The sequence below is a fragment of the Mandrillus leucophaeus genome, unplaced genomic scaffold, assembly GCF_000951045.1.
Source record: "Mandrillus leucophaeus isolate KB7577 unplaced genomic scaffold, Mleu.le_1.0 Scaffold3, whole genome shotgun sequence".
Lineage (NCBI taxonomy): Eukaryota > Metazoa > Chordata > Mammalia > Primates > Cercopithecidae > Mandrillus > Mandrillus leucophaeus.
The window spans coordinates 14,231,270-14,248,653 of NW_012103142.1; the positions used below are offsets into that span (position 1 = coordinate 14,231,270).

Here is a 17,384-nt window from a genome sequence, read left to right on the forward strand (position 1 = left end):
TTCCTTCCTTCCTTCCTTCCTTCCTTCCTTCCTTCCTTCCTTCCTTCCCTCCTTCCTTCCTTTTCTTTCTTTCTTTCTTTCTTTCTCTTGCTCTGTTGCACATGCTGGAGTGCACTGGCATGATCTGGGGTCACTGCAACCTCCGCCTCCTGGATTCAAGTGATTCTCCTACTTCAGCCTCCTGAGTAGCTGGGATTACAGGCATGTGCCACCACACCCAGCTAATTTTTGTATTTTTTAGTAGACATGGGGTTTCACCATGTTGGCCAGGCTGGTCTCAAACTCCGGACCTCAAGTGATCCACCTGTCTCGGCCTCCCAGAATGCTGAGATTACAGGCATGAGCCACCATGCTGGGCCTAGGGAGGGGTGGGCACTTTTCTTGCCTAAAAATATGGGATCCACATCACCCAGTTTCATAGTCAGGCAGTACCATTTGATTAGTCCTGGTCAACGAAATACGTGTAGAGGGCAGAAGAAAGCCCTTGAGTAATTTTTCAGTTTATTTCTCTGAAGAGGCCATGTGTTTCAAAAGGTGCAGCTGTCAGAAACAGGATTCTCTTCACTCTGAGTCCCCAAGTGGCTGTATGAAGCAGAAATAGTTTTCTCCCTACTCCAACCCCATTCTATAGCCAACTTTGCCTTAGCAAGGAAAAAAAATCTCTGTTGCATTAAATCACTGAGATTTGAGAATTATTTTATTCCTACAGCATAACTAAGCTATCACAATATAAAGCAATAATTAAAAAATTTAGACTCAATACACAGTTTCAATTCGACTGAATAAGTATCTATTAAATGCTCACTTTCTATGAGGAAAGGTCTCTCTCTAGACTTTAAGAGGATACAGAGATGAGTATCACATTGTTCTGACCCTCAACCATCTAACAATCTAACAGGTGAAGCAGATACACACAAGTAAGAGGACACCCAGAACACTGGGGAAAGGCATAACAGAAAACTAGAGAATTAAAAAAGAAAAAATATATAGGTACATATGTTAATAACATCTGTCTGATCTGTATGATTCCTCTTAGCCATAAAAGTATCCTTATTATAAGAAAATTAGTATATGTTATAAGCTAGTGTGTTCTTAATAGAGAAACTGCCACTAAGGAAATTATATATATAACCAACCTGATTCTTTTATTTCAACAGTAAAAGGTAATTTCTCATAACAGTGAGTACAAGGAAGAATGGAGATGCATGAAATATTAATACTGCAAGATTCATAGAATTTTAACTAGGAATGGATTTAAGAGATGATGAACTCAACCTTTTCCTCCTCACCTCCATCATTTTACAAATCAGAACCCTGAGATCTGAAAAGATAAGGACCTACCCATGGGCACAGGGAGACGTCAGTGGCAGATCCAGGACCAGGCCAAAGTCCTTGTGACCCTAACTAGAGAGATACTGTCAACTCTATAAAGAATTATACTGTCAGGTTGATAGGAAGAGATGCTTATTTTAATAAGAGCAAGAGATGTATAGCAATACACTGACCCAAGTCTAAAGGGTGACCACATCTAAGAGAATCAATATAGTGAGGTGGGGTTGTAAAAACACTGACTTCTGAGGCTCCACAGGAAGAGTAACTTAAACTTCACGGAAAGTCTTCCTGCCTCTTGGGGATCCAAATGAACTTGTATCAGACCTTCAAGCCCATGTTGGTGATGCTTCCACACCACATCCTGCTGCCGATTTCTGAGAATCCTCAGGCTGCAGCTCCCCCATCGCCCCTCCTATCTTTGACTCCTTTGTCTGCCCACACTCTTCTCTTTTATACCAGTCCAAGGACCCCAAAGAATACAATAAAAGCTTTGTTTTTTTTAATGACATTTGTGGAGATTTGAGGGGTTCTTTCTCTCATTCTGTTTTTTTCTTATACTCCTTTTCCCATCATGAACAAAACAAGACTTTTTCCTTGTCTTATGCAGAGCAGGTTTTTTGTCTCCCCTCATCTCTCAAGCCTTGGGATCAGCCAAGTCCCAGACTCGGGGCTTCAGCTACCACTCCAAGGAGTCTCATTATGGAATTCTGTCCCACCAGTACTGTGTTTTCCTGAGCACGAATCCTGATGGTTAAAATGAATTCTGTTTCCTCACAATGAGAGTACTCTGAACTGATCAAATCACAGCTGGTAGTTTGATGAGTTTGGGAAGTTTTCAGGAATAGGAGGAATTAAGAGATTAAAAACTCCTGTTTCTATATAGAGTACAATATTATTTTTAAGGACAGAATACTTGGGTCTTCTTTGTGGCTGGTATGTTTTTCCATTTCCAGGGTGGGAGTTTCACTTTCTCATCACCTATCCAATGCCTAAGCATGGGCAGTTAAGGCTAGCCTTTGAAAGCGAGGTGCTTTTCTCCTTTGAGTCTAATTCTTTCCTTTTCATTTCGTATTTCATTTTTGTGCTTCACATCTCAGTTTATCAGAGCGATTTGGCCTCAAGAGACTGCATTAAGAGCAAAGAATCAAGGAGTCCAGCTTTTAGGCTTAGGGGGTGCTGACAATGTGCTGCCTCTTTTGTAAGGCATTGGCAGACATCAAGAACATCTTGTTCCCACTGATCCTCAAAAGAGGGCTCCAGGCACCAACTCCCACCAAGTTAGAGTTGGCCATTGACATGAAACTCTTTGATATTCCTTGTTTTGGGCTTAAGCTGAAAAACAAAAGGAGCTCTTGCACCAAACCTGGGGTGTAGCCCAGAGCTCAGGGGCCAGGGTTTTCACGGGATCATATGGGGCTTAAAGTCCACAATGATGATAATAATAAACAGCCGACATTTACTCAGCATGTCCTCTCTTTTCAGGCCTTTTGGGAACTTTATTTGTAGGGGTGACAGTTGTCCAAGAATAGCAACTCGCTAGCCTTCTCTATTTTTGTTTCCATTAGTGACATTACAAACATATAATTTGCTGAGGCAACAAGATACCAGACCCAATTAGTTAGAGGCAGATCCAATACAATGAAGCCACTAGATGTACCTTGAGGCAAAACGGTGTCACCAAAAGCACTAGCTGTAGGAATTCTCCACCTGCCATTACAGAAAATCTTCTATGGTCTTGATGCACAGGTTCTCACCAGGGACACAAAAATATTTTGTTGTCCTCTGGCTACCATTTTTCTCCAGTTCTGTTACCCAACAAACCCAATAAATTATTAATTTCTCCTTGAACGTCAGTTCTCTTTGTAGCGTCTTATTTGAATAAAGTTCTACTCTTTGGTTTCAGGACCTCTTTACACTCTTAACAATTATTGAGGATCCTAAAGAATTTTTGTAACGTGGGTTTTAAATAAAACAATGTTTATGGTACCAGAAATTAAAACTAAGAAACTTGAAAATATTTATATATAAATCCATTTAAAAGTAATAATAATAAACCCTTTATTTGTTAACATAAACTTTGTAATGAAAAATCACTGTTTTCCAAAAGAAGAAAACATTTAATGAGAAGATTGACATTGTTTTACATTTTTGCACATCTATTTAATTTCCAAATTACTAGAAGACACTTGGAAACTCATATCTGCTTCTGCATTCAATCTATTGCACCAAGTTGTTTTGACTGAAGGGTGTGAAGAAAAGCTGGCCTCATCCAAATATGTGGTCGGAAAAGGGTGGAGTATTTTAACAGCCCTTCAAATAATTGGGAGTATTCTTCCTTGATATCTCATCAAAACTCAAAAAGTAGTAGTTTCTTAAAGTGTACTGCATAATCACATAACATTTTACCTGATTTTATTAAGATCCATTTATCTATTTTGCACTTTGAATAAATTTTAACCCAATGAGTTCATAAGCGTACATTAATCATTTAGAAAATATTGGTTCCCTGAAATATGTAACTTTTCCAAACTGACCGATTTCAATACAATATTAAAAATCACATTCATTAAAACAATAGTTTGGTGCAAAAGTAATTGTGGTTTTTGCCATTACTTTTAATCTACCATCTATCTTATCAAAAAGTCTTTAGAAATTCAAAAGCTGTGGAATTCACATTGGTGGATACAAGTTTTCCAAAGTGTTATTTTTGCTTGAAAGCTCATTCTTTATTCTTGGCAACACACTCTGTCAGTTATTTTTCTTATAGCAGCAGATTCACTTCATTCATTTTTGAGAAACTGTCTGCCAAATACCGAAGTGTCCATAACTATACTTTTCCTGTCAGTTGTTTCTTCAAGTAAAAATGGTGTTCCATGAGAAAAGTACTAAGGGCAGTTTAGGACAGCTTAGAATGTTTCCTCCAGTCAGACATTTTATTTCCAGATGCCACATGAGTACTTCTCATGTGTACTTCCCATTTTGTTATTCAGAAAATTGCAAAGGTGTGCGCTTAAGGGTAAAGGGTTAATAAAATGAATAAAACTTACTGCCTTATCAAGGACATTTCTAAGTAAAATTGGCATTTTCTTTCTTTTCCTGCTTTCTTCTTTTCTTTTTTTTAAACTGTGAGTGTGTGGCTGTGAAGAATAGAAATACAGTCATGCACTGCATAATGAAGTTTTGGTCAACAATGGACTGCATATCTGACTGTGGTCCCACAAGATTATAGTGCCATATTTTTACCGTACGTTTTCTGTGATTAGGTATATTGAGATACACAAATACTTAAGTGTAACAATTGCCTACAGAATTTAGTATAATAATATGCTGTACAGGTTTGTAGCCCAGGAACAATAGGCTATACCACAGAGCTTGGATATGCAGTAGGCTATACCATCTAGATTTGTGTAAGTACACTCTATCATGTTCACACAACAAAATCATCCAAGGACACATTTCTCGGAAGGTATTCCCGAGGTTAAGCGACACATGACTGTATTACTAGCACAAGTTGGTGGCACCGCACTGATTCATGCTAAAGTACCAGCAGTTTTAACCACCATTGCTTTTGTACCGTGGGTATAAATGTCAACACAGTTGAAAAGGTAAATGATACCTTGTAGTACTATGAAAATAGTTTTGATAACATAGGAACTGGTATTGGGATCCCTCATGAGTCTGTAAACCACACACTGAAAACTGTTGTACAATAGGGTCTCAGAAGTAAGGATCCAGTTGGCTTGGGGAAAGACAGGAGGTCTAGCGAGACCCTTAATTGTACAACATAATGGTCAGAAAAGAGCTGCCCTTCAAAGAAGTGTGATAATGCTGGTATCGAATACTGCACGGAAGTCAAATAGGGTGAAGGTGGAGATGACACCATTGGATTTGACAAATGGACTGATGCTGATGACCTTACTGAGAGAGCTATTTGAACAGATGTGTAATAGATTAATTACAGATGGAGAAGTGAAGGGCAGAGAAAAAGCTGGAAATAGAGTTTGGCAATGAAAACCAGGGAGCTGGGATAACTACATGGGAAGTCGTGGTCACAAGCAGATTTTTGGTAGTGTGGGGAAACACTGATGGGCTGAAGAAATGAAACTAATGGAGAGGGAGAGAGAAGAGATAGTAAGGGTATGTTGAAGTCCAAACCCCAGGAACTCAGAACATGACCTTGTTTGGAAATAGGGTCATCAAAGATGTAATTAGTTAAAAAGATGTTGTACTGAAGTGGTGTGGGACCCTCATCTAAGTTGACTAGTGTCCTTATAAGAAAATAGCCATGTGAGGACAGAGAAACATAGGGAGAGTGTCCTGTGAAGACAGTGTAGTGGAGTGGCACCTCTGCAAGCCAAGGAATGCTAAGTATTGCTAGCAAACCACCAGAAGCTAGGAAGAGGCAAAAAAGAATTCTCCTATGGGATCCAGAGGGATGGTAGCACTGCTGACACCTTGGCTTTGGACTTTAGCCTTCAGAATTGTGTGATAATAAATTTGTATTGTTTTAAGCTACTCAGTTTGTGGCACTTGGTTATGACAGCCCCAGGAAACAAATATAGGCAGTCTCATAGACCTACAGAACCAGATGACTCTGGGAAGAATACAGAGCACCTAATATATCATGCCATGTCCCCCCCAGGAGAGGAGGAAGTGGATATTTGGGTCATTCCAAGGTGATGAGTATGAGACAAGTGTGTGTGTGTGTGTGTGTGTGTTGAGGCACAGGAGAAGAAAGATGAAGGAATAACTTGAAAGGGTTGGCAAGTAGGCAATGAGATGCCCGACTATGAGAGGTTGTGAGGAGAAAAGAGAAGTCAGGAGTATCACATTCGACTGAAAGAATGGGAAGAGGTGAGACTTCAAGGTTCTGGATGAGTTAGATAAATGAGTTTCATAGGAATGACACAGTGGGAAAAACAGTAGACAAAAAAATCGTAAGCCCAGAAGATAATTTTGTAAGTTTAAGGTTTCAGAAGGTTTTCAGTGTTAGATGCCCTAAGGGTCAACATGAGGCACGTGAATGGAATTGTGAGGGATGACGGGGTGAGGATGATGGGAATAGAGGATAAAGAATAGCGAGGTGAGAGGGTTGCATGGTCACCACCGACTCAGGAGGACAACAGGAAACAGAGTTATGGGACAACCATGAGCCAGATGAGCTGCATGAGAAACAGGAGGAGTGACCTGAGAGCTATAGGGTATGGCAGCATAGGTTGAAAGAAAAGAGTTCAACTGGAGGGCAGGGGCTTCACAGAGATCATCTATAAAAAGGGATGGAACAACAACCTAGAAGCATGGGGGGATGCCAGGGAATTCTAAGCCTCATATTCTGGGCTTGAGAGGTGGGGAACTAGAGAGTAATCTGCCTAGCAATGTGTAATTGCTAGGGAATAAGCATTGCCCAGAGCAATGAAGGATTTAGTAAGGAGAGGATGTGGAGTGATTATTGTAGAGCACAAATGATACTCTGAGAAAATCAATAATGGGCTCTAGAGAAGAAAGTGGGAGAGGTTAGAATAGGGGTTGGAGGCTGGGCATGATAGCTCACGCCTGTAATCCCAGCACTTTGGGAGGCTGAGGCAGGAGGATCACCTGAGGTCAGGAGTTCAAGACCAGCCTAGCTGACATGGTAAAACCCAGTCTCTACTAAAATTATAAAAATTAGCTGTGCGTGGTGGCACATGGCTGTAATCTCTGCTACTCAGGAGGCTGAGGGAGGAGAATCGCTTGAATTCAGGAGGCAGAGGTTGCGGTGAGCCGAGATTGCGCCACTGCACTCCAGCCTGGGTGACAGAGCAAGACTCTGTCTCAAAAATAATAATAATAATAAATAAAATAAAATATGTTCCAGGTAGAATGTCTGAAGATGTGAGTGTGCTGCTTACCAAATAACAAACAGATCTAGGCCTAACTCAGGCCATATTTGAAATAAAATGATTATATAGTGTCAAATGTTTATCACTTCTCAATGGATACCATTGACAAGCTGTGGGCAAATCCCATGTTGAAGGACCACTCTGGATGTGATGGGCATTTCAGGAGGACCTTCTGAACAAGGGACTGCTATTGTAAACCTTTCAGGATGCAGACTCCTTATGTGATGGGCATAACTGGCCTGTGTGTGAGAGTTCCCACATCTGGACTTTAACCTATCAGGATTTCTTAGGCCAGCCAAAATTGTATGCAATTATGCTTTGTTCCATTTGTGGTCCTGACACTACCTAAATAAAAATCATTGTGAAAAGAGGAATCCTGCAATCCTTCTTCACTAATAAGAGAAGCAGACAGATGCTGTGTCATATAACTGCTTCAAGAAAAGATAGTTTGCTGGTAAAGGTACAGAAGCCTTTATCCTTTCTTGCTGAGTTCTTATGAGAGACAAAGTTCTAATACTCAGCCCCAAACTCTAGAAGAAGCCATTTTGTTCTAAAAACTCATGGTTTCATCACACATCTCTCTCAGTGGAGCAAGTTCCATGATCCATGTCCCATTGTATTCTTTCTTTCCCAGTAGCGGTCCTAAAGTTCACTGTGGCTGAATAACATTGCTATGCAAAAGTATATTTTTAGTTTTCTTTAGTTAAAGAAATCTTCATTTCTCTGATTCTACTTAGTCATCATCTAAACATTTAGAACTGGAAAAATCTCCAAGCCCACAAACAAACAAACAAACAAAAAACCCAAATGCCTCCAAAACAAACAAAAACATGTATGAGGACTATTAACTGGAACAACCTTTGAACAAGGGAGGCAGAGCAGGGGTGACTCCAAGCATTAAGGAACCCGAAGATTTCACACCTTGGGGAGACTTCCTTAAGCAAAATAATAGAAAACTAAGCACAGATATAAAAAATTAGCCTGACATAGTGGTGCATACCTGTGGTCTCACCACTCTGGAGGCTGAGCTGGGAGGATCACTTGAACCTGGGAGGCAGAGGTCACAGTGAGCCAAGATCATGCCACTGCACTCCAGGCTGGGTGACAGAGTAAGACCCTGTCTCAAAAAACAAAAAAAAAAAACCAAAAAAACAAAACACACAAAAAAACAACTAAGCAACTAAGCACAAACATCGGAGGTTTGTTTTTTAAGAATGAGAACAAAAATCATTAAGAAATAACTTTTGCAAATTTCGCAAAAATATATAACCACATGAACACAATGCTAGGGCTCCACCAAGTCTTGGTAAAGACCAATGCAAATGAGGGCCCTAAAGCTGAAGCTTCATTTAACCCCGGGAAATATCCTTGAGAGAGTGTGAATTATGTATTGTGCAGTCACAAAATAATCCGGAGTCCAGGTTTTCAGAACAGCTAAAACAAGCACAGTGTTTCTATCACTGTACTGTACAGAAAAAAACCCCAAAACATTGTTTTTTCTATACTCTCACATTATTTCATTTCTGGTCATTAACACATGGAGTTTTTCTCACAGCAAGCAATTCTCCATTTCTCTGTAGACACCCACTGGATGTCCTACGCTTTAACTCAATTCTGACTCTATCTGCCTGAAGACAGTGCCAGATCCCAAAGGTTAAGGGCTCAGTACTCCCAGACTGCTCCACTTTGGACACCAATTGCACGTCCAGGTTTTGCTTCTGACCCACCAGATATAAACTGGAAGTTCCCACAACCCCCTCCTCAGGTTCGATCATTTGCTATAATGGCTTACAGAACTGAGGGAAGCACTTTACTTATGCTCATCCTTTTATTATAAAGAATACAACTCAGTAACAGTCAGACGGAAGAGATGTATAGAGCAAGGTATACGAGAAGGGACACGGGCTTCCATGCTCCTCTCTGAACTATACCATGATCTGTTCAGCAACCTGGAAACTCCCTGCATGCTGTCCTTTGGGTTTTTATGAAGGTGTCCTTACACAGGCAGAATTGATCACATCATTGTCAATTGGTGATCAACTCTAACTTCAGCACCTCTCCCCTTCCCAGAGGTCAGACAGCAGGCTGAAAGGCTGAAAGTTCTAACCCCATCTTGAGGCCACCCAGGGCCCCTAGTGTTCTCATTAGCATACAAAAAGACACTTATCACTGAGGATATTCCAGGGGTTCTTGGAACTGTGTGTCAGGAAACAGGGAGGAAGACAAAAAATATATTTCTTATTATATTCAAAATATTTATTTATTTATTTATTTTTGAGAGACTGAGTTTCGCTCTTGTTGCCCAGGCTGGAGTGCAATGGCGCAATCTTGGCTCACCGCAACCTCTGCCTCCCAGGTTCAAGCAATTCTCCTGCCTCAGCCTCCCAAGTAGCTGGGATTACAGGCATGCACTACCACGCCCGGCTAATTTTGTATTTTTTTTTTCAGTAGAAACAGGGTTTCTCCATGTTGAAGCTGATCTCAAACTCCTGACCTCAGGTGATCTGCCAGCCTCAGCCTCCCAAAGTGCTGGGATTACAGGCGTGAACCACTGCGCCCAGACTATATTCAAAATATTATACTCTTAGCTGATGAGGGTCAATTCCCTAAAAGGTTTAATCACCAGAACGAGAGTCAAGAGACTTGAATCTGCAAAGTTTAAGTCAATGCACCCTATTATACATGGCTGAGTACATCCTTTCCTTGCCTAAATCCACTTTGTAAGTACCCAAGGTGGAGACCGAGGAAGAGGAGCAAGTGAGGGGTTTGCTTGGAACCCGTCCTAGAAGCTGTGCAATAAGTAGGGGCAGGTGAATGGACCAAGAGAGGAATCAAAAGGCAGCATGGTTTGTATGCCTAGGGCTCTTGTTGTTCTGACTCCAGGCAGTGACTGCTCATCCTTTGGGTGAGACCCTCTCATCACCCAAACCCAGGGCTTGTTCTGGTGGGGCACTCACCAGAGGCCATAGAGCCTGGCTATGCCAGGCAAAGTACCATTTGTGGATGCCTGCAAGCCTCTTGCCCGCACCAGGACACTTCTAAGTCTCCCAATGGGTCTATGAAAATGTAGGAAGTAGCAGAAAGGAGCTCTTCCACATGTCCTCAGGATGGGGAGGAGGATGGATGAGGCATACTAAAGACCTCTGAGTGAGTAGTTATGAATACAGATCTCTGTTACATGCCACAAAATTGGGCTTCTGTGCATGGTAATAAATACTTTTTATGCAAAGGAAGGATCTGACAGTCCTTTTATAGCTGCCACATTTCAGTTTACAACATCAGTGGCTGCTTTGGCTCAGGGCATTTCCTAAAAGCTGACAGCTTCAACCTTCCCTGGCCCATCAATTCCTCTTCTCTGATCATTAATCTGTACAAACGTCTGTGGCTGTCATCAGGCCTGATTAGATATAGGCTCTAATTGTGCATGTGTAATTGATGAAATGCACAGCCTCTTTTACAGCTTATCCAGTCTCACAAGGGGACAGCAATTTTACTTTAAATTCGTTTAGTCATTTATCTATAAGATATAGGCAAGAAGAGGCAGTATAAAGTTATGGTACTAGCAAACTCTAGAGCTACACTACCTAGTTTAAATGCTGGTGCCAGCTGTGCAACCTTGAACAATGTACTTACCCATTGATACCTTAGTTTCCTTATCTATCAAATAGAAATAATGACAGTATCTACCTCACAGGGGTATCCCGGCTGTTAAGTAAATTAGTATATTTATATCACTTTAAAAGGTGCTGAGCACAGTAAGTGTGTGTGAGCTGTTATTAATCCCAGATTGTTTATATGCCTGTATTTGGCTTATTAGCTCTATATCCAAATCACCCTATATCCAGAACCAAGTATATTATATCTATGTCTACATCTATCTATATATTTATATCCATACTTGTACCGGTATATAATCTTTAAAGATTGTAAAGAGCAATTATAGGAATATCAGCAAAATGTCTCCTATGAAATCAACTCTAATTAAACTAACTTGATTTTATTGACGTTATTATCTACTTAAAATGTAGAGCCCAAATTAACCACAAAATTTCTTTTTTGTCTGTAAAGGTTTAAACATGTCCTTTACAAAACAACATGGTAAATTAAATCATTCTAAGGAGGAAATCAACTGGGTAATTGCCTTCAATCTTTCCCTTTGGGGATCCTGCACCATTAGCTGGAGCTCAGAGAGACCAGGAGCAAAGGATAAAGATGCCAGTGACTATTGAAAACATCAGAAGCTCACACACAGAGTAGGTAAGCCCCTCCTACCTGGTTTCTTTCTCCTCTTCTCCCAACACGCCTCTACTGTCTTTTAGACAAAGCTATCTCCAGACCTCCACACCCCATGTTCAATTGTTTTGTTGAGATTTCCAATAGGTGCCTTCCATGTAATGGCCCTCAAGCCATTTTTTTTAATGCTGTGGCCTCTAAATCTGCCTTCAGCCTATCACAATAAACAGCCCCCCTCTACCCAGTTGCTCAAGCAGGCAACCTAAATGTTATCCTGATCTCTTCCTTCTCCCTCACTTCCACATCCCACTACTCAACAAGCCCTGTGTTCTCTGGACCTTTCAGCAGTACATCTCCCATCAGTCCCCTGTTCATCCTGCCATCTATTTTGTGGCTGACGCCATGACTGCACTTGGTCTCCCTGGTCTCTGTCTGGCCACCCAAGAATCAACCTTGGAAGCCTGCTGCTAGAGAGGTCTTTCTAAAAGAGAAAATTCTGGGCTGGATGCAGTAGCTCATGGTTGTAATCCTAGCAGTTTGGGAGGCCAAGGTGGGAGGATTGCTTGAGTTCAGGAGTTTGAGACCAGCCTTGACAACACAGTGAGGCTCTATCTTAAATAAATAAATACAGTAAAAGAGAAAATTCTGATCATATCATTCCTCTATAAAATTCTTTAGTGGCTCCCCATAGCTTTTAGAATAAGGCTCTGCTTGGCATTAAAGGCCCTTCATAAAATGGCCATCACCCACCCCACTAATCTCACACCTCTCCTTTGCTTTTGTTGCCTGTTTCAGCCAAACTTCTCTTTACAGGTTCCCAAAGGCAGGTTATGCTGTGTCTGCAAGCCTTCTCATTGGCTCTTTCTTCTGCCAGTAACAGCCTTTTCCTCCAGATAACTTTCTAATTATCTGTCAAGTCCTAGCTCGTATCTCAAATCCAAGAAATCTGTCCTGAATCCCATTAAGGTTTAGACATCCTTCTGCTGTGCTCCCTTAACAGTGTTGTTAATGAGGGCAAATGTGCCATCATTAACTGGATTACAAGAACTTCAAGGGCAGGAATGGTGTCATTTTTGTGTTTTGCTCATGTATTCATTATTGAGTGCCAACTGTGTGTATGCAGATGCCTACACTTTGGAAAGGGATCACTTGGTGATGAAATGAACCAGACTACGTTGAGAGAACAGTCCTCCCTCCCACACACTACCTTTTGGTGAATTTGTTCTTTTCTTCAAAGTTATCCTTCAACCAAAGCAACAAATGCACACTGAACATATGTATTAAGATCCTCCGTAATGTAATAAAACAGGGATGCCAAAATAAAATTATACAAATTTCTTCCCGGAAGTCTTTCTTGACTACTCACCTACCAAATATCCTTCCTCTATGGAGCTTTAATCTCTAATTCCTCTTACTATTTAAAATATTATGAATATATTTCAGAATAATGTGCCATCAGAGAGTGTGCGTGTGTGTATGCCTGTGTGTGTGTGTGTGTGTGTGTGTGTGTGTGTGTGTGTATAGGGGGGTGGTCAAGGAAGAAATGGCCTGTAAGAGGTGGATAGAATTTGTATGTGTGGAAATAAGTGGCAGTGGAAGACTTCATAATTCTCCAGGCAGGAGAGCAGCATTATCAAAGGCTTAAATATTTACATTAATATGATGTTGTTTCAAAAAAAAAGGTATTTTAAGGGATTAAGAAGAGGATAAAAAGAATACTTGGTCCTAAGCCATATTTTGCTAGGAATGGCCTTGTTTGTTGCACAATAACATCTGTTATTAAATACCTACAGAATTATAGGAAACATAAACCAAATGAGATTTGAGATTTTGGTATTTTAACAGTCAGCACTCACATATTTTTTACAACATTTATTTAATAGCAAGATGCTTCGCTGAATACATTCCATTTGAATTCCAAATGACGGGTTATGACCCTGCTGATGCAGATAGGCAAACTGCTCACCAGCTTGGAGCCTCTTTAAAAAATTACCCCTTTCCAGAATGCTACCCAGTGTTGTAGCTGAAAGAAGTAGAAAATGTACTTCTAAAAACAAGCAGTATTCCTACCTTCTCAACATTGAGGTGAAGGCTCTGTTTTAAAATCGGGCTATCAATAATTGATGAGGACATTTTTAGTAAGTTTAACGTTAAATTAAAGGGCTAAATCCTAAATATGTTCCATATCACGTCCTTCTGAAGACAGGCAATTTAAAATTTAATCCATTCATTTTGCCATTTGGCAAATGATCAAAGTAAGCTTTTCAAAGGCAGCAACGTATCCTTTAACTTACTTTTCCCATGAAATCAAAATGGCATTTGCATTCTTTTAAGATGCAGATATAAGGAACTTCTTATGATTCAATCATTAAATTTAGAAAGTGTGCAGCTTGTTATACTCCTAATCTCTTTTCCTCCTCTCTATCTCACCTTTTCTATTTTATTTGTTTTCCTCTGTTCTTTATGTAATGACATAAAAAAGAATGTATATTAATGATGAAACCTTACATAAAATTAAATCTCTCATGTTCAAATTCCTTAAGATTTGAAACAAAAATGATTGTTTCAACCAATCACAGATTCAGGACACAAGAGACCTGAAGGAAAGTCTTTCCAAATTGAAACATGACAGTCAACATCTATCATGGCTGAAGTGGATTTACTAGAAACAAAATCGACTCTTCATCTATGGCTAACACTGCCCAAAATTTGGGAATGCAATTTTGCACAGTGGTTAAATTTTCATGTGGGAATTTATTAGATATGACTTAGGTTAAAATGCTTTCTATATGCCAAGTCCACACTAGCCCCCTCACATGTGCTAATTTATTTCATTCTCACAATAAACTTATGAGGCAGATGAAGAAACGAGTTAAAAGAGATTAAACGATCTGCCTAAGGTGGTCAGCTTGTCAGTGACAGAATGTAGATTTCATCCCAGAGGGCTATCTATGGCAGAGGGAAGCTGGGTCAATATGGCTTCATCCCTTTCAGTGCATCTCGCCCAGTGGGATGGACACATCTTTTGTCTTCAGTCAGTTTTTCTCATGCATATTTCACAGACCAGCAGCAGTATGAAGAATTCTTCTGCAATCCTAGAGAAATGACTGGAAATGAAAAAGAAGCTGGTTCTGTCAAAAGGAAGAGAGCTTCACATAAGCAGCTCAGATTAGAAGTGCCTGAAAATTGGATCATATTGATGAAACTTGGTTTCCTCCATGTGTGTGGGCATGGGTCTGTGTATATGTGTGTGTGTTACACACAAAACTTCAAGATTGTTGAATGTAGGCATCACTCAGTGCCAAAACCATTGTCAGCTAAGCAAGAACATTTGAGAATTCCCTTTTCTCCATGTGGTAGAAATGAAAGTTTAGGGAGAGTTAGGGAACCTGGGTAAAGCCAGTAATTTATAGATAGTGTCCACTAAAATTAGGAAGACTACACAATGCATCGTCCAAGCTAGGAGGGGGGTGCTATTAATTATGCTGTGACTTCAGGACTGTCTTGGGCACACTGGATATGTGGTTACCAATTGGCTGGTCCTCTGAGTTACTAATCCTGAAACCGTGGTTCTCAGCTCACTGGAGAGACGTGACAGTCCTCTTGATGAGTGGAACCTGTCAAAACGTGCAGGCCTTCTCTGCAGTTCTCAGCAGCAAAGCATGCTCATTCCATAAATGTGCTTTCTACCAAGGGCTACTTATTTGTGATCTAATAAAAGTTACGGAATAAATGTTTATTCCATAACAGTTCATAAATGAGTTTACAAAATGATTCTAGTTATTCAGCTTAAAAACATGGCTGTTGCTGCACAACTCTCGGTACTCCTGTAGCACACGAGCATATGGAGAGTTGGAATTCTTGCATCTAGTAGAAATAATAATCATCACTAACACGAGTTCTTCCTAAATGCAGACACTGTTCTAAGTGCTTTACATCCTTATAGTCCAACTTATGGACAACAGATCAGCAGTGGCAGCATCCCCTGGAAGCTTCCTAAATAAGCATTATCTCAGGTCACAAGTCTCTAGACCTACTAATTTAGAATCTTTATCTCAACAAGACCCCCCAGATAATCAGTATCCCATTGAAGTTTAAGAGGTACCAGTTTAGAAGACATGTGTTGGACCATTTAAGACCTAAGCACTTCCTGATTCTGAATAAATTGATTTATATAATTGTGCTACTAAGAATTACCATTACTGTCCTTGGGCGTTAATAGTTTTCAGTTCTTTGTATTAATTAATGCATTAACTCTTGTTGACTGGTTTGTTCTTACAATCATGACATTGTTTTTCCTTTGATTATTATCATGTTATCTGCACGTTCTTTGTTTTGACTGAGTTTTCTCCCCACTGCAAAGAGGGAACACATTGGGTAGGTGGGACACTGTTGTAAGTTCCCATGAACAAGTGAAGAAGAGAATGTGCAGAGACATTCAAATGATACAAGCTTTGACCTGAGCTGATTGGTAATGTGAACCCCAATCTGCCTAGGAGTATCCCCAGAAGGATTTATTTCTGCTGTTTTGTGTTGCCTAATCCTGGTACATTTAAGATGAAGCAGTACATCCATGAGAATGAGACCATCCTCAGGCTGTGCGTCATGGATGATATAAGCAGCAGATTCCCTGATCTCACTGAATTGTAACTGCTTTTCCCACAGGGTCTCAGTGATCAAGCTTTCTCTCCAGCATCATTTTAACCTCTATTCTTGGAAGGGATGCCGGAGGTGACTGATTGCAACCCCTCTACTTGAAAGTTGAAAGAGGCAAAGCACAGAGGAGCGGATGACATGCCTAAGGCCCCATCACCAGTCAGAGGCAGACCTGCATAGAACTTGGGATGAGAATGTAGGGACACACAAAACCCAAAGACATTCCACCAACATTTAAAATCAAGAATTTTCTCTGATGTATTCTGACCTTGTAAATGATGCAAAGGGTTTGAACAACTCAAAACAAACAAACAAACGAACAGGTCTGGGAGAAGTTTTTTCGAAATCATCAAATATAAATTTCAATCCAATTTTTTAATTTCATAAAACCAAGGCCAAAAGAGGTTAAGTGATTAGTTAAAGGTTATGGGCAAGTGGTGGTAACGTCAAGCTTCTAATTCATACATTTGCCAAGCTCTAGCTTTGAATGATATTGTAACTTGAAAGGAATAATGTTGTTCTTTTTAGAAAATAACATGGTCATGGTAGACCACTTGGAAAAATATAAACAAACATAAGGACAAAGTGACCCATACATTAAAGATAATCACTGTTAATATTTTTATTAAATGAAAAGCATTACATTTAACTTTACCAAAGTTTATCAGAAAAAAAGAATTAAAGAGGGTGGGTATGGTGGCTCACGCCTATAATCCCAGCACTCTGGGAGGCCAAGGTGAGAGGATCACTTGCGCCCAGGAATTTGAGACCAGCCTGAGCAACATAAGGAGACCCCATCTCTACAAAACAAACAAACGAAAACAAGGTGGGCATAGTGGCATGCACTGGTGGTCTCAGCTACTTGGAAGCCTGAGGTGGGAGGATCATTTGAGCCTGGGAAGTTGAGGCTGCAGTGAACCATGATCATGCCACTGTGCCCCAGCCTGGGGAACAGAGCGAGACACTGTGTAAAATAAAATAAAATAAAATAAAATAAGAAATATGAGAAATTGCTGACTTTCAGAAAAAGATTTCTTTAAAGCAAGAAATATTCATTTCCTGAAGGAGTCTTCTATAGTTTTAAATACAAATCTCAAGAAAAATAAATTTATGTTTCTAGGGGTAAAATCTGTCATCTGTCTTAAGAAAATCAGAAGATATTATAATACTGATACCTAAATACAATTTTAAGACTTCTATTTTCTAATTTAAAAACAACCTGAGCCTACTTAAGAATAATATCATGGAAAAGGGCAAATTTATAAAATATTATATAAAAGTAAC

General features: G+C 40.0%; 1 protein-coding gene across 2 annotated transcripts in view; it reads right to left on the reverse strand.

Moving 5' to 3' along the window:
* RCAN2 (regulator of calcineurin 2) overlaps positions 1-17,384 on the reverse strand; it is a 268,352-nt gene that overhangs the window by 22,416 nt on the left and 228,552 nt on the right. The gene's annotated exons all lie outside the window — the stretch shown is intronic.